Source organism: Sphaeramia orbicularis, chromosome 1 (genome assembly GCF_902148855.1).
Source record: "Sphaeramia orbicularis chromosome 1, fSphaOr1.1, whole genome shotgun sequence".
NCBI lineage: Eukaryota > Metazoa > Chordata > Actinopteri > Kurtiformes > Apogonidae > Sphaeramia > Sphaeramia orbicularis.
Window position 1 is genome coordinate 56,591,268 of NC_043957.1, and position 10,468 is coordinate 56,601,735.

Consider the following 10,468-nt stretch of genomic DNA (forward strand, 5'->3'; position numbering starts at 1 on the left):
ATTTTCTTAAACTTATATGTTCAAATGCTCTTTCTCTTTTGACATCTTGATGTTTGTTTAAAATGTTGTACTGTATACTCAAATGTTGTTAATAAAGTTGTTAAGTAAATAAATAAATAAATAAATGATCACTTTCTCTAAACTTGAGTGGTCAAAAGCATGGGCATTACCCTATAAATACTGTATTACAAACAAAATTAGAATTATACATCTCAAGATCTTACATAACATATATCCCGCCAATGTTATTTTGTCTCGATTTTCTGACGTGGAAGAAATGTGGAACTTTTGTCATTCTTCACCTGAAACTACTCTGCACTTATTCTTCCTGTGTGAACACTCTTCTAACTTCTGGTCTAAAATTGAAAAAATATATCATATCTAAAAGTAATGAAAAAGTAACTATAACCTCTGAAAATGTAATTACATATTTTGAACATGACATTCTTAATTTAGAATTTGTTGTAAATCTGATTATTTTATTTGGTAAATTTCATATTCACAAAAATAAATATACCAAAACACACCCAAATTCTAAAATCTTCCTGATGGAATTTGAAAAATATATCAAATCTTTAGAATTTATCTTTAACAAAAAAAGCACTAGCACCTTGACAATTTATAAAGAATTCTTTAAAATAGACTGAACTCTCTGATGCATTTATTTATTTATTTATTTAGTTAGTTAGATATATTGTTGTTGTTGTTTTTTTATACTATTGTTTGTCTATTCTGCCTTGTACGACGGCGTATTAGGGCCACATAAGAAAAAAAAACACTTGTCACTACAAGAATAAAGTCGTTATTTAATGAGAATAAAGTTGTTAATTAATGAGAATTAAGTCGTAGTTTTAGAAAACTCATTTAACCAGAATAAAGTCGTTAATTAACAAGAATAAAGTCGTTGATTAATGAGAATAAAGTCATTATTTAACAAGAATAAAGTCGTACTTTTATGAGATTAAACTTGTAATATTTTGAAAATTCAACAGTTTCTGGTTTTACAGCGAAGACAACAAGTGAAGCAGCACCTTTCCTTCTGTTGGACTCAAACTCCCAGTAGAATCCTCACAGTTTGTTCAGAAACACAAACCCTCTGTGTTTAGTTCTGCTGTTTCCACTGATAGGCCTACAGACGAACACTGCAGCAGTTTGTCCTAAACAAAAGAGGAAATTTACTACAAATCAGTTCAGTTCTTACAACAAACCCAAATGTGTCAAACTCTCTTCAAAGTCCTTAAACTAATGTTGATGGAGGACAGACTCAGTGTTTGGCCTTTGTGTCTGAACCCCAAATGAAAGAAGAACTGAACTAAATGTTCACAGTTCTACACTGATGAGTAGGTACAACTGCTCATTATATTATGACTTTATTCTCCTTAAATAACGACTTTATTCTCGTTAAATAATGAGTTTTTTTCTCGTTAAATAACTTTATTCTCGTTAAATAGTGACTTTATTCTCGTTAAATAATGAGTTTATTCTCGTCACGACAAGTGTTTTTTTTTTCTTACAGGGTGGGGAAGCAAAATTTACAATATTTTGAGGCAGGGATTGAAAGACAGTGTATGACCAATTAGTTTATTGAAAGTCATGAGAATTTATTTGCCACAAGAAAATGTCCATAATAGAAAATGTTTTTATTCTATGTGTCCTCTTTCTTTCTCAGTAACTGCCTTCACACACTTCCTGAAACTTGCGCAAGTGTTCCTCAAATATTCGGGTGACAACTTCTCCCATTCTTCTTTAATAGTATCTTCCAGACTTTCTCATAATAGTTTTGCTCATAGTCATTCTCTTCTTTCCATTATAAACAGTCTTTATGGACACTCCAACTATTTTTGAAATCTCCTTTGGTGTGACGAGTGCATTCAGTAAATCACACACTCTTTGACGTTTGCTTTCCTGATTACTCATATGGGCAAAAGTTTCTGAAAAGGTATGGATAATAGTGTTAGGTATGATTATGACATCAATATATGTTTGGTTTCAAAACAATTGACGTAGTGCCTGCTGAGAAAAAACAACTACATGTTCATTGTAAATTTTGCTTCCCCACCCTGTATGTGGCCCTAATACGCTGTCGTAGCCTTGTGCCTTTAAATCTATGTCTTTTTTTTCCCTTAAATGTATTTGTTCAAATGCTTTGTCTTTTTGACATCTTGATGTTTGTTTGTTCAAAATGTATATGTTTTGTATACCTGAATATTTTCAATATAGGTAAGGGGGAAAAAAAAAACAAGGGCGTCAATATGACAAACCCACTGTTCATATAGAGCAGACCCACAGCGATTGGCCAATAAGCAAGATGGTCCGACCTCAAAACAACCAGCATGGCCTGTCTTGCTGCCACACAAATGTATATGCAACAGTGTACACTAATGAACTTCATCAAAACAAGGGCCCTTTTCCACACAGCTGGCACACTGACAATTCCAAGTGGAAATGCAGACAATTAAATAAAACAACATATCACAAAAGAAAAACCCTAAAAAAAAAAAAAAAAAAAAAAAAAACCCTAAAATGTATCCTTTAAAGAGGTGCAATAGTGCATTGATAAAAGCTTCATGTGAATAAATGCAGTGGGAAATAGATCAATACTTAAATGTGGACCAATAAGGAGACCTCTACTGGATTGATACAAAGACAGAAACTAATAAAAATGACATGTCAGATGGAAATTCACAACATAACACTGTCATATTTGAAAAGCTGAGGAAATATACTCAGTGCCAATGAAAATGCAACACTTCAAGATTCTTCTATTTTTTTTAAATCGATGAGGATTTTTATTCCATAAGCTCTTTGGAATTAATCATAGGCCATTTCTATACAGTAAAAATAAAAAATCACATTCAAATTTGTTGACAAAAAATAAGGATAAAGAAAGAAACTCAAGGACCCCCAAAACCAAAAGTCACACAGCGGTCCTGGAGGTTCTGCAGCTCAGTGTAGCGGTCCTGCTGTGGCGTGGTCACACGTGCTCGTCCAGGACCAGGTCTGTCTGCAGCTGAGCCAGTTTCTTCATGCCTCTGTTGCATCCTGACTATGGTGGACACATTGCATCCAAAACGGCGCGCCACCTGCCGAGCAGAGATTCCGGCCTCCAGGAGCCCCATAGCATGGCATCTGTGGTCACGGGTCAGTCTGGGCATCGCTGAGTTATTGCAAATGATTTTGGTGCTTTTCAGCTTGTCTTTATATACAGAACATGACCGCTCCTGAACTGACCACAGTTCCTTAAGCTGAGCAGTTCTTTGCTGAGCAGTGACAAAAACAAGTCTTATGAATGCACACAAGTTCATTCAAGCGTGACAATAGCTCAACCCGTCTCAGGTTGTTAAGAAATTGTCTGTGTTTCAGTTCTTGATTCCTCGCCAGATTCTCTCCCATCCAGCTCTTAAACTTACCCCCCCCCCCCCCCCATCCAGGTGGCATCCCCACAAATACATCCATATACATACAGAGACAAACAAAACACCCAAAAAAAAAAAAGGACTCAAACCAATTTATGTTGATCATTTTGGTCAAATCACCAACATTCTGGACCTCTTGCATAAGGAAAAACAAAAAAAATAAAAAATAAAGTCCCAGCGGTCAAACTGTGGGCACTGAGAAGACTAAGATGGCAGTAAAAAAGTGACAAAGACAAAAAAATGCATTAAGTAAAAACAAGAAGTTAGGAAAAAGGCAAGTTCCTGATATGATTTATAAACTGTGACCAGGTTCTATCATATTTATCCTCTAACCCGCAGACTGTATACCTAATTTTTTCAAGGTCCAATCCCAACATAGGGAACATCCCAGCAAAGGGAATTGCATTTTTGTGGAGATGGGACAAGTTTAGATCATCCCTAACTACATCGAAGATGCCTATCAAAGGGTCAGGCTGCAGTGTTTTGCCAGGTATCGCTGAAAGTGATTGAAAGATTGAGTACCAGAAGCTGTACAAGGATGGACATGACCAAAACATGTGTCCCAAGGAAACAGGAGAATATTGACATCTAGGACAGTTTGGTGCTACATTAGGATATAATTTAGACAGTCTGTCATTAGAATAGTGCAACCTGTGGACAACCTTAAACTGAATCAAACCATGTCTGATACAGAAAGAAGATGTATGTATACGCTGTATGGTATTTTTCCAGGTGTCTTCTGGTATTGGTTAAGAAATTGTCCGGGATTATCTTATACAGGTGAAACTGAAACATATTGATGCAGCTCAGGAACAATAAAACACATTCAAGTGCTGCATTTTCATTGGCACTGAGTATATGTTGGACAAAGTCTTTGACAAGCTGTTTGAAACTGTTTTGGTCTTTGAAACAAAATCATATGATCCAGACCAGAATTCAGTTCAGTTCAGGTTTTTCTCAAACTGAAACAGTGCCTTTCAAAACCGTATTATTTCTACAAGCTGCTCAATCCACAGCTCAAGTAGTTAACTATTAAAAGAAATGAATGAATGAATGAATGAATGGTTTATTTTTGGTTTGTACAGTAATCACCACACGCAGTACAACAACCACAACAAACACAAAAACCAAAAAAAGGAATAGGCTGAAGCAGAAGCTTATTTTTTGCCTCTCCTTTTCACCTGACACAGCACTTACATTAAATTAAATGTGTACGTCATCGACCATTGTCATTAGAACAAAAGAATCAATAAGAAAACAAAAACACATATTCCAAATTCCTGAATCATTTTATACTTAAGGCATTTTTCAAACTTTATCAGAGCAGTGAACGACTTAAATTCATCATCAGGTCCATCCCATAATTTCACACCCACAACCCAAATACATCTGGACTTCACATTTGTCCTCACTTTCATACATTCAAAACTATAAAGACCTCTGAAATTATAATTACTCTCTCTTAATTTAAAAAACTCTTGAATGGTATTTGGAACAATATTATTTTTTACTTTATAAATCATCTTTAATATTTTAATATAAACAATATCTGGCAATTTTAAGGTATTAAGTTGAATAAATAAATTATTAGTTGCTTCAAAATATCCTACTTTATTAATTATTCCAATAGCTCTTTTTTGTAATTTTACTGCTACTTGTAATCTAGCATGGACATTTTTAAACCATTATGGTGTAGAAAAAACAACTTTATTTTCCTTTATCCTTTATTAACACACTGTTAAGGTTGGAAATGTGTGCTAATTCTCTTTTTTGGAAGATTTTCTTAAAATTTGAGAAATTGCACAAATATTGGATGGAAGATTTAGTAAAAAAATAAATAAAAAGTGAATGTTTAAGAATAAATTAAAGCTGAAGTGTGTAGATTTAGTGCAATTTATGATAATCTACACTGTAAACCCCAATAAGTTAATTTAACTCAAAAAAATAGTTGAAACTGATTACATCAAAATTTTTAAGTAATGTAACTCTAAACCCGTTGCCTTAAAAAATTTAAGTAATGAGTAATTAAAACTTGAGTGTATTAAACGTAAATGCTTGATTTGAATGGAATTGCTATTTAAAGTCCAACACACCAAATGCCAAGTTAATTTAACTTCAAATTTGTTGCAATGTTAATTGCTTTGTATAATCTATGACTTAATATCATCAGTTCATTGTACTCAATTCCAGGTTGATTTAAATTAAAATCTTCTGCAACATAAATTGTTTTGCATAATTATTAAACTTAATATATTTGAGCATGGATGAAAGTTAGGCAGGGAGTTAGCGTAATATAATTTACCAGTACAGGAAGTGCTTTTAACTTAGCAAAGCATAAAGATTTGCACTGAATAGGTACAATCTTAGAACAGGAAAGCCATTGTTCTTCCTGTGGCTCTCACTCATGGTGCAGCTCTACAAAAATACAAAAATAGGACCAATGGCCCTGGAGCTTACCGGCCAAATGAAAAGCTTTGGGAAATGTATCCAGATGCTGTTTATTCTGCCCCAGTTCTGTGTATTTATTCTATTACAGAAATAGTCCATGTTTTGGTCATATTCCAATCACATCTGTAAAGAATTCAAATTCCATCTTGATATCATTGATACTGATTTATTGGATCAATCCACTTCCTATCTGTTATAATGGGAACATTTTTCAAAGTCGCACCAAATCCAGAATCAGATCCGGATCCAAATAATTTCAATCCCTTGTGTTGACATCATCATACAGAAGCTGTATACCAAGTTTGAAGTCAATCAGAACTGGAGTTTCAGAGAAGAAGACGATTGAAATGTTTTCCTCATAAGAGCCCATGTGAACTTTTCTGTAAGTTCCAGATCCAGAAGATCCTGATCAGCATGTGGACATTATGTTTGGGTCATCTCCCCATCAGGGCTGGACTGGAGAAATTTACACTGGATATCATTTATATTTACTGAGTTATTGCATCCATCCACTTCCTATCTCTTATAATGGGGACATTTTTCAAAGTGGCACCAAATCCAGAATCAGATCTGGATCCAAATAATTTCACTAACTTTTGTTGGCATCATCATAAAGAAGCTGTATACCAAGTTTGAAGTCAATCGGAATTGTAGTTTCGGAGGAGACGATTGAAATTTTTTAATGGACAACAGACGACGACAATAGCTTACGGGCTGTCGGCCGGTAAGCTAAAAACAAACACAAAAAGGCCAATAAACATTGCTATATACACATTAAGTCAAAATTAACTCTAACACCACCACCTCGCTGAACCCCTGCACAGAAAAATAACACATTTTCAACAACATGCCCAATACCCACAATGCACTGCAGAGATTAAAAAAAAAAAAAAAAAAAAAAAGTGAGGTCATGATTAAATCTTAGTGATTTAAATCCATTCAACTTAAACTGTTTTTGTACTTTTGACTCTGTCAGTAGAATATACTGAACATTTTTATAGTAATGTAATAAAACATAAATCATTTAAGTACATTGTAATTAAAGCATTTTAGTAAATACAAAGTCCGGGTTTACAGTGTACTGCAGACATTATACACTGCCCGGCCAAAAAAAAAAAAAAAAGTCACACATTAAATATTTCAGTGCATCACCTTTGATTTTGATTCCAGGAGACATTCACTGTGACATCACTTATGTAGTGTCACAATAAGGTTTATAATATTTTTTTCCATCCATAGTTGCATTAATTTTGGATTATTGATGATGGAGAGTTGGACCGCTGCATCAAATCTTCATCACATCCTAAATCAGAGTCTGGACTTCATGGAGGCTAATCCATGTGTGTAAAGGATGTCTCATTCTCCCTGAACCACTCTGTCACAAGTCTGATGATCCTGATCAGTCCTGGCACTGTCCGATCTTTTTGACATTAAAGACATGAGAGGACACTTACTGCATCAGTTGGAGTTAAATAAACAGCCTGGACAAGAACAAAAGTAACTGCCTGGATTTAACTAAGCAAATAGTTCAGATCCTTCCAACAGTAAGTACTGCAGTGGTTAATGATGTTTCAGCTGTAGGAAGTTATTTAACTCTTAGCCTCCATAAAGTCTGGACTTTAATTCAGGATGTGATGAAGACTTGATGCAGCGGTCTGATACTCTGTCAATAATCAAAAGTTAATGCAACTATGGATGGAAAAAATATTATGAACCTTGTTGTGACACGACATAAGTATTACAGCAAAACTGGTGTCACAGTGAATGTCTCCTGGAATCAAAACCAAAGGTGGTGCAGTGATCTTTGCATGTGGGACTTTGGTTTTTGGCCAAGCAGTAATAATATACATAATCTGGTTTCCATTAGTGGTTGTTAGTGGTGCTTCTACCTTTGTGTGGACTATTTGTGGATCACCACCATGTTGCATCACCATGTTTGTACAGTTGCAGTTCTTCTTTTTCAGTTTTAAATCAGGTGATCAGTTCCCCTTAACTAAAAAACAAATGAAAATAGTGACTAAAACAAGGTTAGGTTTCATTCTTGTGGGGGCATTCAGTCATGTGCAGTGTCCAACTCCACCGCTGGTCCTCACTTAGTGTCACCCACTGAACCTGTGAGTGAGAACTGTGTGAACAAGTGTTCAGAGAACACAAACCTCCACCAAGCACCGTGAACAGTGTGCATGTGTGGATCGACTATTTCTGTTTAAATTCAACAGTTTCCAGGTTGTTCCATACAGCAGAAAAAGTTGAAGCTTGGTACCAGACGTGTTTGTCAAATTATATTAAATTCCAATCAATATTAGTTGAGTTCTAATTTTAAATGTGTGGTAAATGGGATTTTCAATGTTAAATGTAAATGTCCACAGAGTCCACATTCCACAGTGGATGTGGACAATTTTGTTCCAGATAAGAGATATTGTTCTAAGCTACAGGTGGATCCAATTGGAGGCTAATCGGAGTCGTTTTGAAATTTTAGGAATTTTCGAAAATTGCTCAATGATGACAGATAGGAAAATTGTAGATGTTGTGACCTTGAACTTTGGCCTACTTGGCAAAAATGTAATGGGTTGGTCCCAGGGCCTAGGCCTATCTGTGGGGAAGATTTGGTAAAGATGGTTGGAATAGTTTTCCTGTAAAGTTGCTGACAAACAAACAAACAAACAAACAAACTCACAAAGCAAAGCAATCACAATAGCTCCTGGTGGAGGTAATAAACTGGGAGAACCTCAGAGCCAGGACAGACTGTCCTATAGCTTTGTTTGTGGACAAGTTTAAGAGTTGACTTTCAGTGCTTTTCACAGCCTTCGCTGGTGTTATTTCAAGGCACCTCATGAATTATTTCTGTTTTTTTCTCAGTCAAAGTCAAATGTGTGCGGTGTATTTAATGTGTCGACAGGTTTGTTCACCTATGAATCACTGTTGGGTTTTTCAATGTCAAAATCATGATTTGAAGAGCAACTTATACGATTATAGACTAGATTAGTAATATATTACCATTGATATTATAAAAGGGAAGTGGACTCTGTGTGTGTGTGTGTGTGTGTCTCAGGCATCACACAAAATCCGTACAGAGCTGACTGCTGCAGTTTGACATACTTCTGTGTTTTTGGTCGAGGAAGAGACTGGGAAAAACGACAAGTTGATAGGACCAATATTTTGGGATATCTTCGTAATTTTGGAAAACAATAGCCTTACAGTCACGTTGCTATACCCATGACAGTTGACAGGAAGCGTAGTACCATACTGCATGATGGGAAATGAAGAAAACAGCAACTTCAGTCCCTAGATATTGGTATTAATATATTGATTGTTGTTTAAATTTTAAAGAATGATTTACCAAACTATTTTTATATCAGTACTTATAAAACACAGACTAACATCTTTTCCCAAAAGTCAGCTCTGCCCTGCATACAAACTACCACATCTAGAATGCATGGATCCCCATGGGGTTTCCAGGTAGAGTGGGGACCAGAAGACGACTGGAAACCACAAGTGACGAGAAGTGAAGGACCGTTAAATATCTGATGGTGCCAGCAGCTAAAATTGCTTGAGGGATATAAATCAATTTCGTATCAGTCCGATATTGAAAAAGATGAAAACTAAGGGAATTTTATCCATAATTTTTATCCATTTTAGTTAGTTTTGTAAGCACACAATACGGTTTCAGTTAGTTATCGTTTTTATTTTTTTCAGGTAGCGAAAATGTTTTTACAATTCTAGTTTTCATCATTTTGTTAGTCTTCGTTAACGATAATAACCTTGGTGGGGAGGAGGAAGAAAATCTATCTATAGAAAAATACATGCACTAGTGTGGATGGGGCATTATTTCAGTTATTTATTTACCTCTGTGAAACGATGTTTGCACTGAGAGGGTCTTCCTGATGTGTTCTGTGCTCAACTCACTCCAGTACTCACTTCATCTGCTGATCTGTGATGTTTAATGCTGTTCATTAATTTCCTCAAGAATATATTTACAGTATAAATAATTGTATTAATTTAACATCACAAGTTAGGGAAGTTCACTACAGGTTTATGTGTCAATTTTTTTTTTTTTTACTTTGTAATGTCAGCTTGTTTAATGCTACTCTGCAGACTGTTCTACATGTTGCTCTACGGCAGGGGTCTCAAACTCAGATCCTCGAGGGCCGGTATCCTGCATGTTTTGGATGTATCCCTCTTCCAACACACCTGATTCAAATGATAAGCCTATTATCAAGCTCTGCAGAAGCCTGATAACAACCGTCAGGTGTGCTGGAGGAGGGAAACAACTAAAACATGCAGGATACCAACCCTCGAGGATCTGAGTTTGAGACCCCTGCTCTACGGGCTGGTTGACATAGTTGGCAGTACTTTCTGCTGATAAATCAGGGTATTCTGGGTAATTCTGCGACTGTTTCTGGAGTGCATTTTCCCCTCTGTTTCAACACTGCAACTCTGTATAATTCCACTGACAGACGGTTTCAGCCTGTACCACTGGTTGTTAAATGTGTTCACAGCACAAACTGAGCACAGACATTCATTTATCATTTCACTCGTGTAACCTGTAAGAAAAACCACACCTGTAAGAAAAACAAACACAATCTACTTTTGATTATACTCTG